The sequence below is a fragment of the Delphinapterus leucas genome, chromosome 11, assembly GCF_059928025.1.
Source record: "Delphinapterus leucas isolate spDelLeu-1000000601 "Yukka" chromosome 11, BTC_Dleu_Yukka2, whole genome shotgun sequence".
Taxonomy (NCBI): Eukaryota; Metazoa; Chordata; class Mammalia; order Artiodactyla; family Monodontidae; genus Delphinapterus; species Delphinapterus leucas.
Window position 1 is genome coordinate 63,627,997 of NC_143139.1, and position 19,357 is coordinate 63,647,353.

The window sequence follows — 19,357 nt, forward strand, 5'->3', positions numbered from 1 at the left end:
TGCTTCATCCTGAGTCTACAATTATGCCCTCACCCAGGCTCCTGTCATCTGTTGTCTTGATTTATGAGAACTTCTGTCCTCTGATCTCCTCACTTCTTACCCCTGCCTCCTTTCAAACTTCTGAAATGTGGATGCAAGGTCAAATTTCTCATCGTGCCAGCATTACATTCTCAGGTGTAATCATTACTGTCTTAATAAAGCAGGCAGCTAGTTCCACAATAGTCTAATTCACTAGATAATGGCTCAGCCCTCACTGTATAATCCCCATCCTGTCCCTTGCTAGGACTCCAGAACCACTGTGTTGTGGTTTGAAGTGTCTCTTAAATTGTCACATGTATTATTTAAAAATTTATTTCCAGTCAAGTACATGATGGATCAAGTGCTGCATATAAATTAGGAAAACATAACCAGTTTCACCTGGAGTGAAAACAATAGCCGGAAAGTTTTCTGGTAACTTCCATATACTTATAGACCCTTTCCAAAAGTTGGAAAAAGAAAAATCTAAATTTTCAAGTATTGCAGAATCAGTTTGGTATTAAGGTAGAAGATTTAGGAGGCATGCAAACCACAATTTTTGATGTAGTTAATAAGGCAGAGATATATTATTTCACTTTGCTCCACTTGTGACCTAGAGTGAATTATATCCACAATAAAATTAGACCGAACTTGACTCTGGTACCTGAATGGCCAAGAGGTACAGAAATTTCCAACACAGCTTTATTAGTGTGTGGGATATAACAAGACCATAATCTAAAGCCAGTCCTCAGTTTTATTATTTATTTTGCTGCCTTGATCATTTTTCTGCACTCATTTGGCTTGAAGGCACAGACATTCCCTGTTGATTATCTCGACTTGGCAGTTGGTTTCTGCTACACATTTTGATTCCTAATATGGTAGCAGGAGAGGGTTTTGTATGAGTTCCAGCGAGTTTCTCTGGGCTTGTGGAATGCAGTGAGGAAAGAATCCTACAGAGATGAAAACATGAACATTTGCACTGATAAAGAGAAAAAAGAAAGAAAGAAAAAGAGGATGTCTCTCTAAAACTTTTTTTTTTTTTTTTTAACTCAGGCCACTTTCATTTCTAATGTCTTACAGTTGGGGGATGGAAGGAATTAACTTTGTGTTTTTTAATTGCCTGTACTATCAGGCCATTTCAAAAATCGTTTCGAAATGCCTGAGTGTTTGTACAGAAGCAGTGCTAACAAAAGAAACTTTTCAGCATCATCAAGGTTTAAATCCTCGAAGCACCCAATAACACTGTTCTCTAAATTAGCCACATAATGATGAAATCTGGGAAAATAAGTTGCATGTCCCCAAAAGAGCATAATAGATTATTCTGTCCCTTCACTGTACAAATTATACTGTTCCTCCTCATTTTTGTAGCAATGAGATTTAATTTTAAAGAATCCATGTATTGATTGTTTCAGAGGTCAATACAGTTTTTCTCTCAGTTATAGGTTAGTTCACAGAAATATTCATTTGGTAAAAATTCCTTTAACAATACATCCCAGATGACAAACTTTCCTTTAGCAGTAGGCTCTTTTTTTTCTAAACGTATTTATTAAAAGCCTTTGTACTTTAATAAGCCACATTTGCACTGGTGTAAAAATGTCACTATTTTCACCATAATTAACATCCATTTAACATTTAACTTTTATGTAATTAAGAATTATATTTGGTGGCTATTGCCTCCAAATTGGCTGTATCAACATTTGGGATCATGTCTAGATGGGCTTATCTGCTGCATCAAAAAAACCAAAAGAATCAACTAATGAATCATCTAGAAATTCAAGAAATTCAACATGCTAGTGTAGATACATTTGAAAGTATGGGTGTTTTTCTGTTTTGTTTTTTGTTTTTTTGGCCGCACGGCACAGCTTGCAGGATCTTAGTTCCCCGACCAGGGATCGAACTGCACCCCTTGTAGTGGAAGTGCAGAGTCCTAACCACTGGACCGCCAGGGAAGTCCCTGAAAGTATCGTTTTTATGATGCTCCATATCTTTTCTTTTTCTGGACAACTAATTCTTAGAAGCCCTTCTGAAAGCGTTCTGATCAGTTAGCAACAACTACAAACACAATTAGTCTGTATATTAGTTAGGCCTGGGTGTGGCTACAAAAACCTGAAAATCCCAAAATGACAGTGGTTTAAAGGATATAGAAATTTATGTTTCTATAATACGAAGTACTGTGAAGGCCGTCAGTCCAGAGCTGACATGGGGTCTCCATCTGTCACAAGCAACCTATGGCTGTCTTTCTCCTCTGCCATCCTCTGCATGTGGCTTCCATATCATGGACTCGTGTGGCAGCTGCAACATCCATGTGAGAAGGAAAAAGGGGGAAATGAAGTAAACCCATGTCCTTTAGTGAAAGTTCTTAAAGTCCCACATGGGCTTTCCACTTACATCTCAATGGTCTGAATCTAGTCTTGACCTGCCAGAGAAGCTGGGAAATGTAGTCTTTTATTTCAGCAGTGTGCCCAGCTAAAACTTGGGGTGCTACAGCTAAGGGAAAGGGGTGAAGTGGATATTGGAGTAGGCAACACACAGTCTCCATCATAGATTCCCAGGCTCCTTGACTTGCTATCATTGTCAGGGTCATGGATGACTTAGCTTCTCCATGCATATTCATATTGATTTATTTAAATTAGAAGTAGCTGTTGTGCTTCACTAATGTAAATATATATATAAATTACAAAAACTTTGAAAATGCAGATAATTAGGAAAAGTTTTAAACTATCTTAAATTTCACCACCCAGAAATAGTGGGGTTAATTTTTTAGTACAAAGTTCCTATCTTTATGCACACCTGTGTATATATATATATACTTTCCATAATAAACTTGGAATATACAAAGCATGCTAATCTTTAATCTGCTTTTTTAACAAGATGTTCATGATATGGTGAACATCTTTCTTCATCGACAATCTTTTCAACATTGTTTTAAATGACTATAGATTATTTCTTTATATGATTATACCATAGTTTAACCAATATCCAATTGCTAAATATTTTAGTCATTTCAAATTTTTCTGTATTATAAACCACACTGCAATTAATATATTTGTCACTAAATCCAGGGAAGTCCCTGGATTTCTTTGATTACTACTGAAGTGGAGGGCTTCCCTGGTGGTGCAGTGGTTGAGGGTCCGCCTGCCGATGCAGGGGACACGGGTTCATGCCCCGGTCCGGGAGGATCCCACATGCCGCGGAGCGGCTGGGCCCGTGAGCCATGGCCGCTGAGCCTGCGCGTCCAGAGCCTGTGCCCCGCAGCGGGAGAGGCCATAACAGTGAGAGGCCGCGTACCGCAAAGAAAAAAAAAAAAAGTATGAGACTACTGAAGTGGAATATTTCCCCCTGCCTTAGATTTAGCTTTCTTTATTGTGAAAAGATAGGACATGAGAGAAAGAGGTTCATGGACTCAAATTTGGAAATACTAACTTTGAACTGAAAGGAACAAGTCCCTGGTTGTTAGATAAGTCAGGCATGCTCATGAATGGCAACATAAGAGAAGAGATTATCCTTCCATTTCAAGTGGCACTCAATGACGATGCCACCTGGCCACTTCAGGTAAGGTACCTCAATTTGTTCCTCATTGTTTAAGGAAGAAGCCACCACGATCTTGGTCCACATTGAGCTTAAAGGACAATGCTTCATATGTGATTTGTGAGTTTTCTCCCAGCCCAGTCATTCCCTTGAGCTGACTGTCAGGCTCTTATCTCAGCAGAGTGGCAGGTAAAAATATTCAGAGGGTCTCCAATTTAATTCAGGTAGTCAGCAAACCACAAGGTCTGTCTGCTAACTACTTTCATACCAGATAGGATATCTCCTACCTAAATTTGTAACAGCTGAAAACAATTTTGTGCCTTTAAATATCTGATGATGTGCCACATTTCACTACCTCTGAAGCCAGGGTGATACACAGTAAGTAGCCAGATCACAACATGTCAGTCCAACAGCCGTTGGTATCATTTCCTGATGTTTGCTACGTAGAGAACTTCACATACCTTAGGCACATGCTCTCTGTGAATGGGATTGATGTATTTTCTTGCTTGTGTGTTGTATACATTATTCTGGAGCAGTTTATCTCTGCAGCTTTTCAATCCTCTCTTTGTGCCTAAAAGCTAATTAGTAAATCAAGAGTTAATATAAGAGATAATTTGAACATCATAGGAGAATTCCCAATTAGACCATAAGGACAAAACTTCAGAAAATTGCATGCCTGAATGCTGAGGTGCAACTAAAAATAGGAGGAATAAAAGTATACTTCAGGGCTTCCCTGGTGGCGCAGTGGTTGAGAGTCCACCTGCCGATGCAGGGGACACGGGTTCGTGCCCCGGTCCGGGAAGATCCCACATGCCGCGGAGCGGCTGGGCCCGTGAGCCATGGCCGCTGAGCCTGCGCATCCGGAGCCTGCGCATCCGGAGCCTGTGCTCCGCAACAGGAGAGGCCACAACAGTGAGAGGCCCGCGTACCGCCAAAAAATAAAAGTATACTTCATCCTCTACCAGCAAAACCAAAAATTAAACATTAAACCACAACTCTCTCTTTTTCTCTGTAAGCCTAACGATTCTCATCCATATATGTAAGGAAAGCAAATACTCATTCTTGTTTACAATTTAGGTTAGGCGCTGTACAGTGACTCACATGGGGCACACCCCAGAGAAAATTTAATGGGCAATAACATCGAACACTACAAACTCATAGGATTGTAAGACACGGCTGGGGTTTGCCCATCCTCCAACTGTCTTTCTGGACTATTTTTTTCTCCTTCTATGGGAGAAATTATTTAGAGTCAAGCATTATTAAGTCAAAATGCAAAGGAAGGAGAAAATGAATATGGGTTAGTTGCATTCTGGATGCCACTGAACCACAGTTGGGATAAATTATTATCATGGTATACAAACACACTGTGCATTCCAGGAAGAAGCTGGAGTATGGGTGTGTACCAGAAAGTGGCCGCAGACGAGGATTGGGAGTGTGTGTGTGTGTGTGTGTGTGTGTGTGTGTGTGTGTTGGCAGGCTGAGCATGCATATGGATCCTCATACTTAAGGCTAAGAAGTTGGGACTTTGTCCTGAAGCAGTAATCTCCCAGGAGAGTTGTAGCTACTGTCCAGGAATGTCCCATTATATGCAATTTGGCACATTCTGTGTGAGCTTCTCCCCTTTACCTTACTGCACAAAGAAGATACCTGCAATCTTGGTAGAAAAGTAAAACTCTTATTCCTTATCAGCAATCTGCAGGGTAACAGAGGAAACACTATGATAGGAGCAGCTGTGATTGTGCTGAAGACCGCTTCCTACCATCAACCACCTGGGGAGAAAAAGAATTCAGTCAATATAAATAATAGGCAGATAGGCACCAACCCTAAAGCAAGGAACTTTTTGTAATAGGAGTGAAAAGAAGGGACCAATGAGGGCTACAAGAATCACAGAAGGCTTCTCTGAAGAGGGGATGTTTTCTACCCGAGCCAGACGTAAGGCAAAACCTTTAGGGTCCCGAAGAATCGGGTAGCAGTAGGACTGCAGGGAACCATTTCCTCAGTAGGGATACAGTGATAGGCAAAATAGACAAGTCTCTGATTTCATGGACCACCACAGAAAACACAAGGGCCTGTTTGTTTTGTTTTGTTTTGTTTTTTGCAGGGCCTTGTTAGGGTGCCTGTATCTGAAGGACTTAGATAACTGCCCCTTTTCAATGGCCTTTACTAATTTTCCATTTTATGTACTTCTGTGTATAGAATTGTTTAAAATTCATTTTTCAATTTTTAAAAGTAATATGTGTTCATGAAAAAGCAGTAAAAACAGACCAGAAGTATAAAGTCTCTTCTCCACCCCCATACCCAACCCTTCTATCCAGAGATAACCACTGTTTCAGGTGTATCTGTCCAGAAATTTTCCATGCATATATAAGCACAGAATCTATATTATGTATAAATATTATCATACTATTTTACTTTTTTAAAAATGTAATTCTGCTATAGTGATAGCTCTATAATGTTGATATAGGAGAGACTTGATGAAGGCAATCTGGTTGGGAAAAGGTCTTGAAGCTCTGTTGTAATACACTTTATATAAAATATAATATCAAGGGCTTCCCTGGTGGCACAGTGGTTGAGAGTCCGGCTGCCGATGCAGGGGATATGGGTTCGTGCCCCGGTCCGGGAGGATCCCACATGCGGCGGAGCGGCTGGGCCCGTGAGCCATGGCTGCTGAGCCTGCGCGTCCGGAGCCTGTGCTCCGCAACGGGAGAGGCCACAACAGTGAGAGGCCCGCGTACTGCAAAAAAAAAAAAAAAAAAAAAAAAAAAAATATATATATATATATATAAAATATCAATTGTCAAGATCAAAGAAAGGTGCGTGCTAGAAAGTAAGGAACAGTAAAGCACCACCCAGAAATTCCTTGGCTTTACCACTTAGGCATCTCTGCATGAGAGCACAGAAGAGTTGCCTACCATTTCACTGTGTGAATGGACCATAATTTTTAAATCATACTCTAGTAGTAGATATATAGAGATTGTATGTAGTGATTTTGCCTTCATAAGCAATACTTTTTGAATCTCTTTTTACATGTACCTTTGCATTCTTAGGAAAAGGAATTTAGAGCATAAAATCTTCCAAGCAGAATCCCTGAGTGGAAGGGAACGTGCATTTTAAACGTTGATAAAATGTTGCCATAAAATGTTGCCAAACTGCTCTCCCCAGACGTTTTTCCAATTTACAAGTCAATGGTAGAGACAATCTGTATATTTTAGGATTTGCTTGGAGAAAGTGCTGAGCTAAGCTGCCACAGAACCAGTTCTGCAAGCTTCAGATCAACCTACCTGTTTGCAATCAGGATCCCAGCCATGCATGCAAGTTCAAGGTTCTCTGAGCTTTTGGCATCCCCAGGCAGTTTGCCTGGGTAGTGCAGCTAAACGGGAGTGGTATGGTGCCGCCTACATTAAGAACCATTTTTGTTTTCGCTTTCTGGAGTGTAAATACCTATTAAAGGATTTTCATTCCAAACCTAGGGAAAATTCTATTGAGAAAGTAAACCAATAAGAGGGAGGGAGCTGTGAAGGCTAAGTCTGAGCCGTCAGGAGGGCAGACAGAAAGAGACAAGCCAGGGAGGCAAGGTCAAGAAATTGAAGAAGGAACTGTGAGACAGTCCTACGACCACTTTGGCCTCCTGAAAGAAAAGGTTTGGTAGATATTTGCCCAAAAGCCCCTCGAGGAGGATTCAGCATCAAGGCTGAATGGCAAAGACAAGAAGTTCAGCACTTTTGCTATTTTCCTCTCTCTCATGTTCAGATACTTCTCAGAAACATACAGCTTCATCTTCATTACCATTTGATGTTTATGCATATAAATCCTCTTCTAAGTAGACTTGGGGGTTTATATGCATGGTTTTGTGATAAAATAAGAGATAATCACTTTTCAAACACAAACATGCGAATGATAGAAAAATGATAGCATTGGTAATTCAGTTTCACGTTTTGTCAAGTATCTTTTTAAAATGCAGTTAATTATATACTAAGCCTTCTCATACATCATTTATGTTATTGATTAAATGTAAAAATGGAAGGAAAAAGACTGAGTCCAATTTATTTTTGCTAAGAGAATGAGTAAAAAACCATCAGCCACGTTAATATTTCAAACAACAAACAATCGGAAATTTATTCCTGCTCTTAAAGAAAAGTTTGGGACTAACAAATTCTTTTACACATGTGCTGTTGATGAAGAAAGGAGGGAGAAGAGGTACAATATGCTCCAGAAAATGATTACACCTTCAGCGAGAAACGGAAAGAACAGCTCCTCTGTTGGCCACTAAGGAAACGATGCTTATGACTTAGTAGTCATAAACAGTGAAAACACAACAAAAATCAGAAGATATACATATACGTGTGTGGACGTAATCGTTCTGTGCTTCGTTTCCTGCGAAACTGTACAACAGCAATATATTTTTAACTTAATCTAAAATGTAAAGCCTGTATCAATTATCAGTCATCCAAAGTGTCTGTAGTACAATTTGAGGCAGCACGAGAACAATGGAACACACATTCTCATTCAGTCTTTTTTTTTATCTTTATTGGAGTATAATTGCTTTACAATGGTGTGTGAGTTGCTACTGTATAACAAAGTGAATCAGCTATACATACACATATATCCCCATATCTCCTCCCTCTTGCGTCTCCCTCCCACCCTCCCTATCACACCCCTCTAGGTGGTCACAGAGCACCGAGCTGATCTCCCTGTGCTATGCAGCTGCTCCCCGCTAGCTATCCATTTCACATTTGGTAGTGTATATATGTCATTGCTACTCTCTCAATTCGTCCCAGCTTCCCTTTCCCCCACTGTGCCCTCAAGTCCATTCTCTACGTCTGGGGCTGGGCCCAAGGAGTCAGTCGTTTTTAAAACTCTCCAGGTGATTGTAATGTGAAGCCAGTGTTGACAGCCACTGGTAGAGGGTGTCATCACATTGGACGCTTGAAGTGCCCCACAGGGGCCTCAAAATTGAACGGCTAGCCTCAGCTTAAGCACCCAACTAACGGCTTGTGAGTCTTGTCCATTGTAGCCCAAATAAAACCAATCCAAGACGGTTTACCTTCTTCTTCACGCAGCAGGCACTCATGATGTTACAAATGAGAATTTCTTTATCTTCACCCGCATCACTCAGTTTCCATTAAGGAACTGGTAAATTGAGAGAGAATGTGAGCCCTCGAAAGAAGGAAGCTGAATTCATTTGGATTCAAATCTGGAACAGAATTTGAACAAATTTGGAACAAAAAGTTCCAAATTCTCTTTTTTCTAAGTCTTAATAACCTACCTTGCCTCCCTTCTTTTCCACCTGCACCCTCTCTGCACAAACGCATCAGTCATGGAGGTGAGCTCATGGCATCTGGTAGGAGGTCAGATGGGAACTTGATTGACAGGCAAGTCAGGTGGGGGTCACACTGATTGCATCTGAAGGTACCATGCGGGAGTTTCAAGATGGTGGGATTCGGCTATATTCACAAGCACAGCTTCCTCCAGTGTTGGCGATCATGCTACCAAATGTGAAAGGGCCCTCACGGCAGGGGCTTCAGACATTTTAGTTGAATCAGGATCAGAAGTCCTCAATTTTTATTTTTTTTTTTAGCATCTTTATTGGAGTATAATTGCTTTACAATGGTGCATTAGTTTCTGCTTTATAACAAAGTGAATCAGCTATACATACACATATATCCCCATATCTCCTCCCTCTTGCGTCTGCCTCCCACCCTCCCTATCACACCCCTCTAGGTGGTCACAGAGCACCGAGCTGATCTCCCTGTGCTATGCAGCTGCTTCCCACTAGCTATCTATTTTACATTTGGTGGTGTACATATGTCCATGCCACTCTCTCACTTCGTCCCAGCTTACCTTCCCCCTTCCTGTGTCCTCAAGTCCATTCTCTACGTCTGCGTCTTTATTCCTGTCCTGCCCCTAGGTTCTTCAGAACCATTTTTTTTTTTTTAGATTCCATATGTATGAGTTAGCATACGGTATTTGTATTTCTCCTTCTGACTTACTTCACTCTGTATGACACTCAATTTTTTTAATGAAATATTTCAGGCCTTACGATATTAAGTATAATATAATGAATACTCATGTACCCAGTACACAAAAGAAACAAAACCTAGCACATTTAATCACAATACCTTGGGTACCCTTTCCTATCCTTTTTCTCCCATTCTCTCCTCAGAGGTAACTGTTATCTTAAACTTGCTGTTTGTGATTCTCAGCCTAGTTTCAAGTTTTATGTTCATTATTCCTAAGTATGTTTTTATTACACATACAGTTTTGTTTTTGCATGTTTTCAGTTATATAAATGATATTGTACTCTGGGTATTTTATGTGTTTTCAAACTTTATATATACAAGTGGTATCATATTATGTATCCTTATGCAGGACTGTGTCTCTCCAAATTATATTCTTGAGATGAATCCATGTTGGTTAATGTGAACTTGTTACTTTTAAATTACTGTATAGCATTTCATGGTAGGCATATACCCCAACTGAGGTTTACATTTTTCTGTTGATGAATATTTGGGTTGTTTCCAATTTCTTGCTGTCACAAATAGCACAACAAGGGACACTCCTATACATGTCTCCTTATCCAAACATGGGGGAGTATCTCTAGGATGTTTACGTAAGAGTGAGATTTCTGGGATGTAGGGAATGTACATCTTCAGCTTTTCTAGACATTACCAAATAACACCCTACCAGAAGAATATGAGCATTTCTATTGCTCACATCCTGTCAACACTGAGACTGTTTAACGTTTAAGTAGTCAATTTTAACTGGTGTGTTTTTACCAAACAATCCTGCAGGGGGCAGCATATCCTGGTGATTCTTGCTGTTTCTGCCGCATTACAGTTAATGGGTCCCTTCCTTCACTCCTTGAAATCCTTCGACCTTCTCTTAGTTACTCCTCAACCCGCTTTCTTACCTCCATCAGCTCCCTGGAGATATCTTACACGGACAAATATAACACCATCTGAAAGATGAAAGCTCCCTCCCACTTTTCACTCCACATTCCTGGCACATATCTCTCTCCTCACAGGATGGGAGGGAAATACAGGCAAGCCAGTCTTGAATTAAAATACTCATTCCAGTTCAAAGTAGCATTAAGAGAGGATGTGAGTGGACAGCAAAGTCTTCCACAGTTCTGAAACAGTGGTATGTAAACTAATTAGAAGGCATTGCACACTGTCAGAAACTGTTTATGTAAATTGGAAAATAGCTGAGAAGTAGGGAAAAGTATTGCAAAGCAGTGGTGGCTTTGTTTTTCTTCTGGAATAGAAGCTATTTACTCCTTTGCTTTCTTAGTTACATTGTTGCTGGTTCCCTAAGGAAGAAAAAGAGTGTTCAGTTTCAATACACCTCCTTGAATTTCTCTCATTTATACTGAGCTGAAGTCTCTCCATGTCCAGAGCTCCATGGTGGGAATGCAGCCTTCAAAGATGCAATCCTTTCAACAAAGCAGATGTGAAATTGAGCTGTGCTTAAAGATTGAAAATGGCTGCTTTAGAGGAGAGTTTATTGTTAGTACTTTCAAAGTGGTCCTACTGTCACCCCTCTGCTGGGAGTACTTTTTCCTTCCTAGAACTGGATTTTAAAATTTCAGTACTTTAAAATGAATGATAAAATTGTATTACTGTCCTTAAGGGGGAAAGTAGGCAAATAAATATGATTTGCTTTTGGATTGACCACTGTTTTGAGCTATTAAATCTTCTCCCCCTCCATTATCATAGATCAAACTTTCTCCAAATGGAATCTATCAAATACTGTTTTAGCAAAATGTTAATAGGTGTTCTGGGGAGTACAATTTATGTCAGTAAAAATGTTGGGTTGAAGAATGTTTTCTACAGGAAAATCAAGTTTTTCTAATGAAAAAGTTTCTCAGAGTCAGTTATTTGCTGATATGTATTATAAATCTATAAGGCACGACTTCCAGCGATTCTGTGTTTCTACAGCAATTCTGTGTTTCTAAGTGGTTTGACCACAGTTCCCTTTTCCATGAAACACCTGACAGGATTAGAGTTCAGAAGACACACTTTGGAAAATACAAGGATAGATATTCTAAGGTTGGCTACACCATCACCCCGAATCACTGAAACCAGAAATTCACAAGACCCAATTATATGTTATCCTTGACTGAAATTCTTTCATGATAGAGTATCTGTCTTGACATGTTGGTTGGCATACACATTGCTTCTGTGTTGAATGTTATTGTGGAGATATTTGAGGGCAGCCTAATTTTTGCTTCCTGTTCTGTGACTTTTTTTCTGCTTCAATGCCTAAGGAATGTCTGTATTCTCAAACTTCAATTATTCAGTCAGGGATATGTTTGTAGTGTTGAGCATTCTGTTATCAATATGTCCTAGAACATGGTATACTCTTTCAATCTGTAGGCTTCTTTGTCTTTAGTGATACTTCCTTGTATGATATTTGCAAATACTTTTCCTGTTCTATTTATTGGATCCTCTGCTTCAGAGATCCTCAATTATGTTAAGTGCTTTGGAACTCCAATCTATTACCTTCTAATTCCTTTGCTCCTCTTGTATTCACAAGCCTTTCTTCTAGGTCAGTAATTTTATTTGCAGCCATGTTTATTTCATTCCTTGCTACGTCACCTTTACTTATTGTTCTATAATATTGTTTTTGTCCTCAACCTTATTTAATTCTGTAACCTTCCTGTTGTTCTCTCATCTCATCATTGAGCTCATTTTTCTGAGTGCATGTTCTCATTAACTTGATTCATAGTACAAAGCGCTGCTGAGGAATTTTGTTTTGTGCTTTGGATTATGTTTTCTTTAAGAGTGAGGGTTTTATCATTCCTCTGCGTGCCACGTTCCTTTCTTTTAAGGGTTGGTTGGTTTTGTTTGTTTTTATTTGGGAGCGTTGCCTTAGCATGTTTGGATATTTGTCTCTGTTTTGTTCCCCCCCAACCTTGTTCTATCCGGACCTTCTCTTTGTTCTGACCAAGTGTACGTGACTTCTCCTTGACTCCATGTCCATTGACTCTGACTTGTTTCCACACTGAGCTATGGTTTGAGAACTTGGTATTGAATACCACCCACTTTCCTGTGGGGACTGGAGGGGAAGACTATGTGACATCTGTGTGAATTAGACTGAAGGGAAGCTGTGTGACATCTGTGTGAATTAGAACTCCTGGATTCTGCTCTCTCTGGGATTTGATAGGCGTTTTGAACTAAGTTTTAACCCCTCCCTACTATCAGGACTCATATCCACCCTGAAGGGGGACACTCTGGGATTTTTTTTCCACAATCATTCAACACATTTTTATCGAGTACCTATTCTCTACTAGGCACTATTCTAATCTAGGCACTGGAAACAAATGAGACAAAAATCCCCTTTCTTGTGAGTTTATATTCATTGTGGTATCTTGACTGATACAACGTGGTATCCAAAAGAAGCTGCCCACTTCTGCCTAATGGCCATTCCACCACCCCTTAATCAAAAGAGAGGAAAAAAAATAAGGATAGTCATTCAGTTCAATTTTCTGTAGATCTGAGGGCAATAATGAAGGCAATAAAATTCATCAAATTCGCCAGTGAAGCTTCAGAAGGGCAGGGAGGAAGGTCAAGTTTAGGAGCTACACTGTGTCACTCCAGAATCTTCTCTTTTCCTGGCCTGCATTTTGCATGCGTGTGTACATGCCCATGTTTTGTTTTGTTTCGGTGTCCATACTAGTAAGGGGCACTCCTTGCCTTAATTTGGTAGCTGGTTTGTTGTTTGGAAGGAGAGAGCTAGTGTTTCTTGGGGTTGGCGTTCACTTTTTTAGTTGTGAGAGAAAAATGGAAGATTCTATGACCTGTTTTCACTCTATCACCTTCAGCTGGAGGCCTCAACTTGTTCTTTTAACTAAATATCCTGTCTGTGGTCTGCAAATATAAAATTACCATGAATAGCTCCTTCCTCGTAATTATTCAAGTATTGAATACTTTAAGACTCAGATTTAAAAAAAGAAATCAAGCTGAAGTGGTTTGGTTGGGTTGTGTGCCAGCTCCTCTTGGCTAAAATACATTTCAAGGACTTAAACTTGAGAGCACTTCTAAGAAGTTGGTTATTCTGGATTCCTTCATATCTAGGGAACACATTTGTCAGAAGAGCTCTTCAATTTCATGACACCTTATGCTCAAGATTTTTCTTGCACAATCCCATAAGAATCCAACCTCTCTTCTGAGTGTGTCAAACGCCTACACAGTTAGTAGCAGGCAGAGACAGGAAGTGAGAATAAATACCTATCTCTAGGCTTCCGTTAAGATATGGGCTCTGGGTTAGCATGAGAAACCCCAAGCACCTAGACCTATTTGCTGAACCTACACAGTCAAAGAAATAACCAAACACTTGTGCCTTTTATTGTGTACAGTAAGAGACTGACCATTACCTACAAATGTCTCCCAAATAAATCATACTTAATTCAGATTATGAGGAGAATATTTGATAAAGGGAATTTCAACGGCACTAGATTGCATCTTCTTGTGTCACTACCATGTCTCTAATGTAATTTCCCCCACCCAGAAATGTAATTCTCAGCCAGTTGCCTTGAAAGCTGGTTACCTTGGAGATGATTATCAGTATTATGATGACCTATTTAGAGGAATTTCTGCATTGCCAGAAAACAAATAACCACAGAGAGAGCCTTACAAAGGAATGATGCTCGTTCCCTGGAAGTGCCTTTACAAACGAATGCCATAGATGTGATGTATTATGTGTGTGTGTGCATGCGTGTGTGTGTGTGTTTGGTGTAGATTTGTCCATAATTAGGATTTACATTTTTGTGGAATGGCAGTTGTGCTTACGTGCTTTAAGAGCAAAGAAGGCAGTAAAAACCACAGCAGGAATAAGCATATAGACATCTTCTCTCTTCCTACAATTTGAAATGCATGGCCATGGTTGTATTGATTTCTCATCAGTGTTAACATAGTTTCCATTTGCCCAGTTTCTTTTTCTTGCTCAGGCTCTGTTTTTTGAGGATTTTCTAGGGGTGCTGGAGTGTGGCTGACAGGTGATTGGTGAGGATTGATTTTTACAAACCAATTGATTGACTGTTAATAGTTCCCAAATAAACTTAGAGCTGCTATTTTGATTTCCTCAGAATTATGCCACAAAGTCTGCGTTCTAACTCTATTTGGTCTCCCATTCTTCCGTGAAACTAGTGTTTGTGATTATAGGCAGATTGGACTTTTTAAGTTTTTAAGTTTAAATGTTTTTCATTATCATTGTACTATCCATTAATGCTTCATCTGCCTTTTTGTTTTTTTTGGAGAAATTTTTATACTACTTTAATGTGGACCTTAAAAAATTCCAGTGATAAATATTAAAACTTTATTACGATCAAAGACACAGGAAAAAACAACGTAAACCAAGCATTACCCAAAATAGAACCAATAGACCTTAAGTTCCAAATTTAATATTTGTTCTTAGGTTTTCAGGTTAAAATTCACTCATTGTAGCTTCCTCCAAGGTAATAACAACGTGTCCATATTTCCCACCATCTTCTCAGATCATCTTGCAAAGCATTGGACACATAATGAATGTTCAATAAACCTGACTCGTCGTATAATTTGCCCTCCAGGAACTTCCAAAACCTTTTTACATTCCAACTCAGTTTTCATCTGCTCATGTTCAGCAAGATTATGTAGGGATCTCCTTTTTTTAAGCAATATGCAGTAAGTCTGTTTTCAGAGAGGATCTTGAGTCAAGGTCAATTAACTCATTCAGGCCCTATTTTCAATTTTTGTACTGTAGACCTGTCCTTATGCCTGAAATCGCATCACTCTGAACTGAGGGCAAATATCAAATTCATATTAGTTACCTAATTAAATTCTTTGGACTGTTCTGACTGCCATGTTGAAAATGCCAGTGTAAGAAAATTTTCTTCCATTTGACTAAATATAACTCTTTCTCTTTCAATATTTTTGAGAGGGAAATACACTGATAGTTTAATGAATAATTCCTTAGCTAAATTTTATCTCCTAAAATCTAGCACTATATTATTCAAATTGATCCTGTAAAATGTTGACTTCTCTCCCTCTAACAGAGTTGTTAGGAACGGTTTTACCGAAAAAGCATTAACATTGCTTATTGGTATATGGCCTTTGACTCATTTATGCCATGTCCTAAAAGAGGCATTAAAAACACAGAGAGATTTTCTACTTAATTCAGAGACCGTAAATGGTCTTAGAACATAATGTCTTCCCTCTTATTCATTTATTCAATAAAGATATTTAACTGTCCCTTTAAAATGGCTTTCGGATAAAGTAACAAGTTGTGAGTTGTTTGAAGTACCTGCACATCCAGCGCTGCTTGGTAAGAATTAACCCTTTTGAATCTAGGCTTGTATCCAAATCATCCAGAATATTTCCAAAAAGATTCAGAATCAGACCTCTGACTCTGCCCAACAATGCCACTAAATTAATTCACTCTGCATTCTCTGGGATGGCCTTTCAAGGCAAATCATGAACTTGCATTAGAATATTTGCTTTGTGCCTAATCTTCACTCCTAGAGATGACAGTTCTTAACGTTTAACACTCGCCATCCTTCCCACCCTGATGCTAAACTGGGAAGAATGAGAACAGAATGTTCTAACCTCATCCATACCACAGGTTGTTATTCAAGGGAAAAAACATATCTCATGGCCTTTTGCTAGATAAACTTGCTTTACAAACAAGGCAAAATCTTCTGAAGGATGATATGGAATAGCTTTTCTCCAAAAGGAGACTTTTGGAGTCTTGGAGTCATGACTTTATTCCCTCTGCTCTAAGAAAACTCATGTCCTAAATTGCTAGTGATCTGACGCAAATCATGAGATTTACTCACTACAATTATTCCAGCTGGTCATTTCTGTCAAGTTCTATTCAATCCAGAGCAGCACCTGTTAGAGTGTTTCCGATGAGAAGCTTGGGGAAAGGGTTATTGGGTAAATGGGCTGTTTTCACCAAGTCCCATTTGCCATCCTTTTAGTGATTGATAGCCATCCTTAGTGAAGATTATAAAAAGAGAAGCTGCTTTAAAATGGAGAGTCAAAAAGTTTCCACGAAGAAATGATATAGAGCTGAGCTTAATTACAGAGGTATAGGGTAGGGGCATGAAGAGGAGGCATTTCAGGCATGTGGCCCCAAAGAGGGATGAAACAGTGTATTCAAGGTGCTGAAAGGGCTGGAGCAGCAGGGGGAGTACCCTGAGAGACGAAACTGAAGAGGTAGGTATGAGCCAGACCATTCAGGGTCTGTTAGTCTAGTTAAGAAATGTGAACATTAAACTTACAGTATAATTACTGGATTGAAAACCATGTAAGGAGTTATATCATGTTTTAATCATCCTTCCTTGCACAATGTATAGAGTCTAAAACTGATCAAGTTTCTGAATGTTAGATTAGGATGAATGTTCAAAGTCGCAGGGTTTCTATGATCACTGATATTAACTGTCTGACCATGGACCCGTCACTTAGTCTCAGGTCCCTCAGCTTTAAAATGGAGGTAATGAAACCTCTCTCTCGGCGTGGCCACGAAGAATAAGTGAGATAAAATACAAAGAGTGAAAAATAAAGTGCCTGCTAAGAATTTTTTTTCAATCGGAAAGAATATGCAGTACAGGCCTTAGATGTGGGCAAGAAGGGACCGTGCCCTGGAACCCAGAGTTTAGAGATCCTACTGTGGTCCTCCTCTATCTACCCTTCCAGGGGATGAAGAATCCTCAAGACCAGCAGAACAGAACATGCTCATCTAGGGGCTGCACCCAACTCTCCATTCTAGACCGGGCTCTGGGTACCTCAGATCCAATGTTCCCTGCCAAAATGATCTCAAGTTTATTCACGAGGTCTTTGAAGACTTTTTTTCCCCCAGATATGACCGCCTGAAGGCAAGTGCATACCCCATGGCTAAAGAGCAGTTTTTGGACACATGCAGTCTGGGGCGTCCCCATGGGTGTATGTGAAACTTCTTATGGTGTGCGTGGGAGTTTAGCGAGGAGAAAAAGGGGGCCGTTTCCATTGCTGAACCCCAAGGAGTCTGAGAACTCTTGATTTAAAGCTGGACTTCCTGGTTATTATGTGTTAAGATATGAGAATAGAAACTACATATTTTAACAGTTTGTGTTTTAGTTTATAACATTTAACAATTTAGACATATGGTATATGGACTTGCATTTGAAGTTTTAACCTGGGCCCTGCAAACGTTACAGGCAGGTATATATGTATCCTATTATTTATAAAATCCTGCATACCACACAAAATTCCATTTCATTTAAACCGCCTTAAGATGTATGGGTTGCCTATTTATGAAAATCACTTTAGGGCAACCATGAAATTCCATTATGCTCGGAAAGGCTGGAAAAGGCCAAGGGAAAAAAAACAAGTTCAAAGAAAGGCAATCCATCTAGTGACCTCTTTTCTTCTCTACACAAGCAAAAACACCATCCAAATATCACTGTACGGTGTTTTGTGAAATTGTACATCTATATGTGGAGGTGGAATGAAAAGAGGACATAAGAGCTGGTCTTGTTGAGAACTAACATAAGGTTACTTCTCTCTTTGTGACATTCATTTGGACTCCCTAAGTGTAGAGCCTTGAATTCAAACTAAGCGTTTACAACCGAGTGAAGGGTATCCATCTGCTCCAAATTCCTCTCACTGTCATTGCCATACAAATCATTTAGCAAGAAAACATATGCTGTCTTACGCTATCTTTCCTAATACAAAAGATGTGAGTTGATTTAAACTTAGCTTTTCAGGAATTTCTGTCTTCTCCTCCCAACCAAACGTGAGCTCTTTGAAGAACAAACTGGGTTCTATAGTTTTCTGTATCCCCTCACTCTCTTCCCTAAGAGTTTGCTCAACAGATATTTATACCTCACTGACTGATGCGATCATTTAGCAAATATTTACTGGATTCTACCATGTGCCAGGCTCTGTGTCAAGCATGAGGGTACAAGATTGAATGGGACACTGGCTAAAAGATAAATGCCTGGCACATAATAGGCACTCAGTAAATGAGAGACTGAGCAGGTGAATGAATAAATGAATGGATGCATCAATGAGTGAATTCTGTACCACAGAACTAAGGAATAATATCAAGAAAAATGGAATAACCACTTAAGTTATATTAAACCAAAAGTCATCAAAGTAAAAGATGTCAGCCTGTAGAATATCTATGATTCAAGAAAATGTCAGGGACATCCCTGGTGGTGCAGTGGTTAAGAATCCGCCTGCCAGTGCAGGGGACACGAGTTCGAGCCCTGGTCCAGGAAGATCCCACATGCCGTGGAGCAACTAAGCCCATGCGCCATGACTACTGAGCCTGCACTCTAGAGCCCGCGAGCCACAACTACTGAACCCGTGCACCACAACTACTGAAGCCCGTGCGCCTAGCACCTGTGCTCCACAACAAGAGAAGCCCCCGCAATGAGAAGCCCGCGCACCACAATGAAGGGCAGGCCCCGCTCGCCGCAACTAGAGGAAGCCAGCGCACAGCAACCAAGACCCAATGCAGCCAAAAATAAAATAAATAAAATAAATAAATTTATATATATATAAAAAGAGTAAACAAATTAAAAAGAAAATGTCAAATGTGGGGAAAATAAGAGCAGCCCTAACATTTATACCTCTGGGCCATCTCCGTGGCTATTTAGTGTGTGGCTCTGGAATCTTGCAAAGAATTAAACTGATCCATAGAAACCAAATATTCTATATAAAGAATTTGACTAACTCTAACACCCCAACTCTCACTTCTCCCAGATTTAGGGATGAAGAATCTTAGGTGTTGTCAATTCCATAGAAATCAGCATGTACAATAACATTATTGTGAGTTTTTACTGAGATCTGAA

The 19,357-nt window shown here is 39.7% G+C and overlaps 2 protein-coding genes across 16 annotated transcripts in view; one reads left to right on the forward strand and one right to left on the reverse strand.

Annotated features, from left to right (window-relative positions):
* The window catches only part of SYT1 (synaptotagmin 1), a 194,144-nt gene that overhangs the window by 152,283 nt on the left and 22,504 nt on the right, over positions 1-19,357 (forward strand). The gene's annotated exons all lie outside the window — the stretch shown is intronic.
* The window catches only part of PAWR (pro-apoptotic WT1 regulator), a 209,221-nt gene continuing 191,342 nt past the window's right edge, over positions 1,479-19,357 (reverse strand). For 14 of the 15 annotated variants that reach the window (XR_016394997.1, XR_016394995.1, XR_016394993.1 and 11 more), the window contains 2 exons: positions 5,191-6,277; positions 1,479-4,121 (listed from right to left, as the gene is read on the reverse strand). The gene's annotated coding sequence lies outside the window, so the exon portion shown is untranslated. The remainder of the gene's footprint in view (positions 4,122-5,190; positions 6,278-19,357) is intronic. The other variant, XR_016394984.1, reaches the window with a different exon arrangement.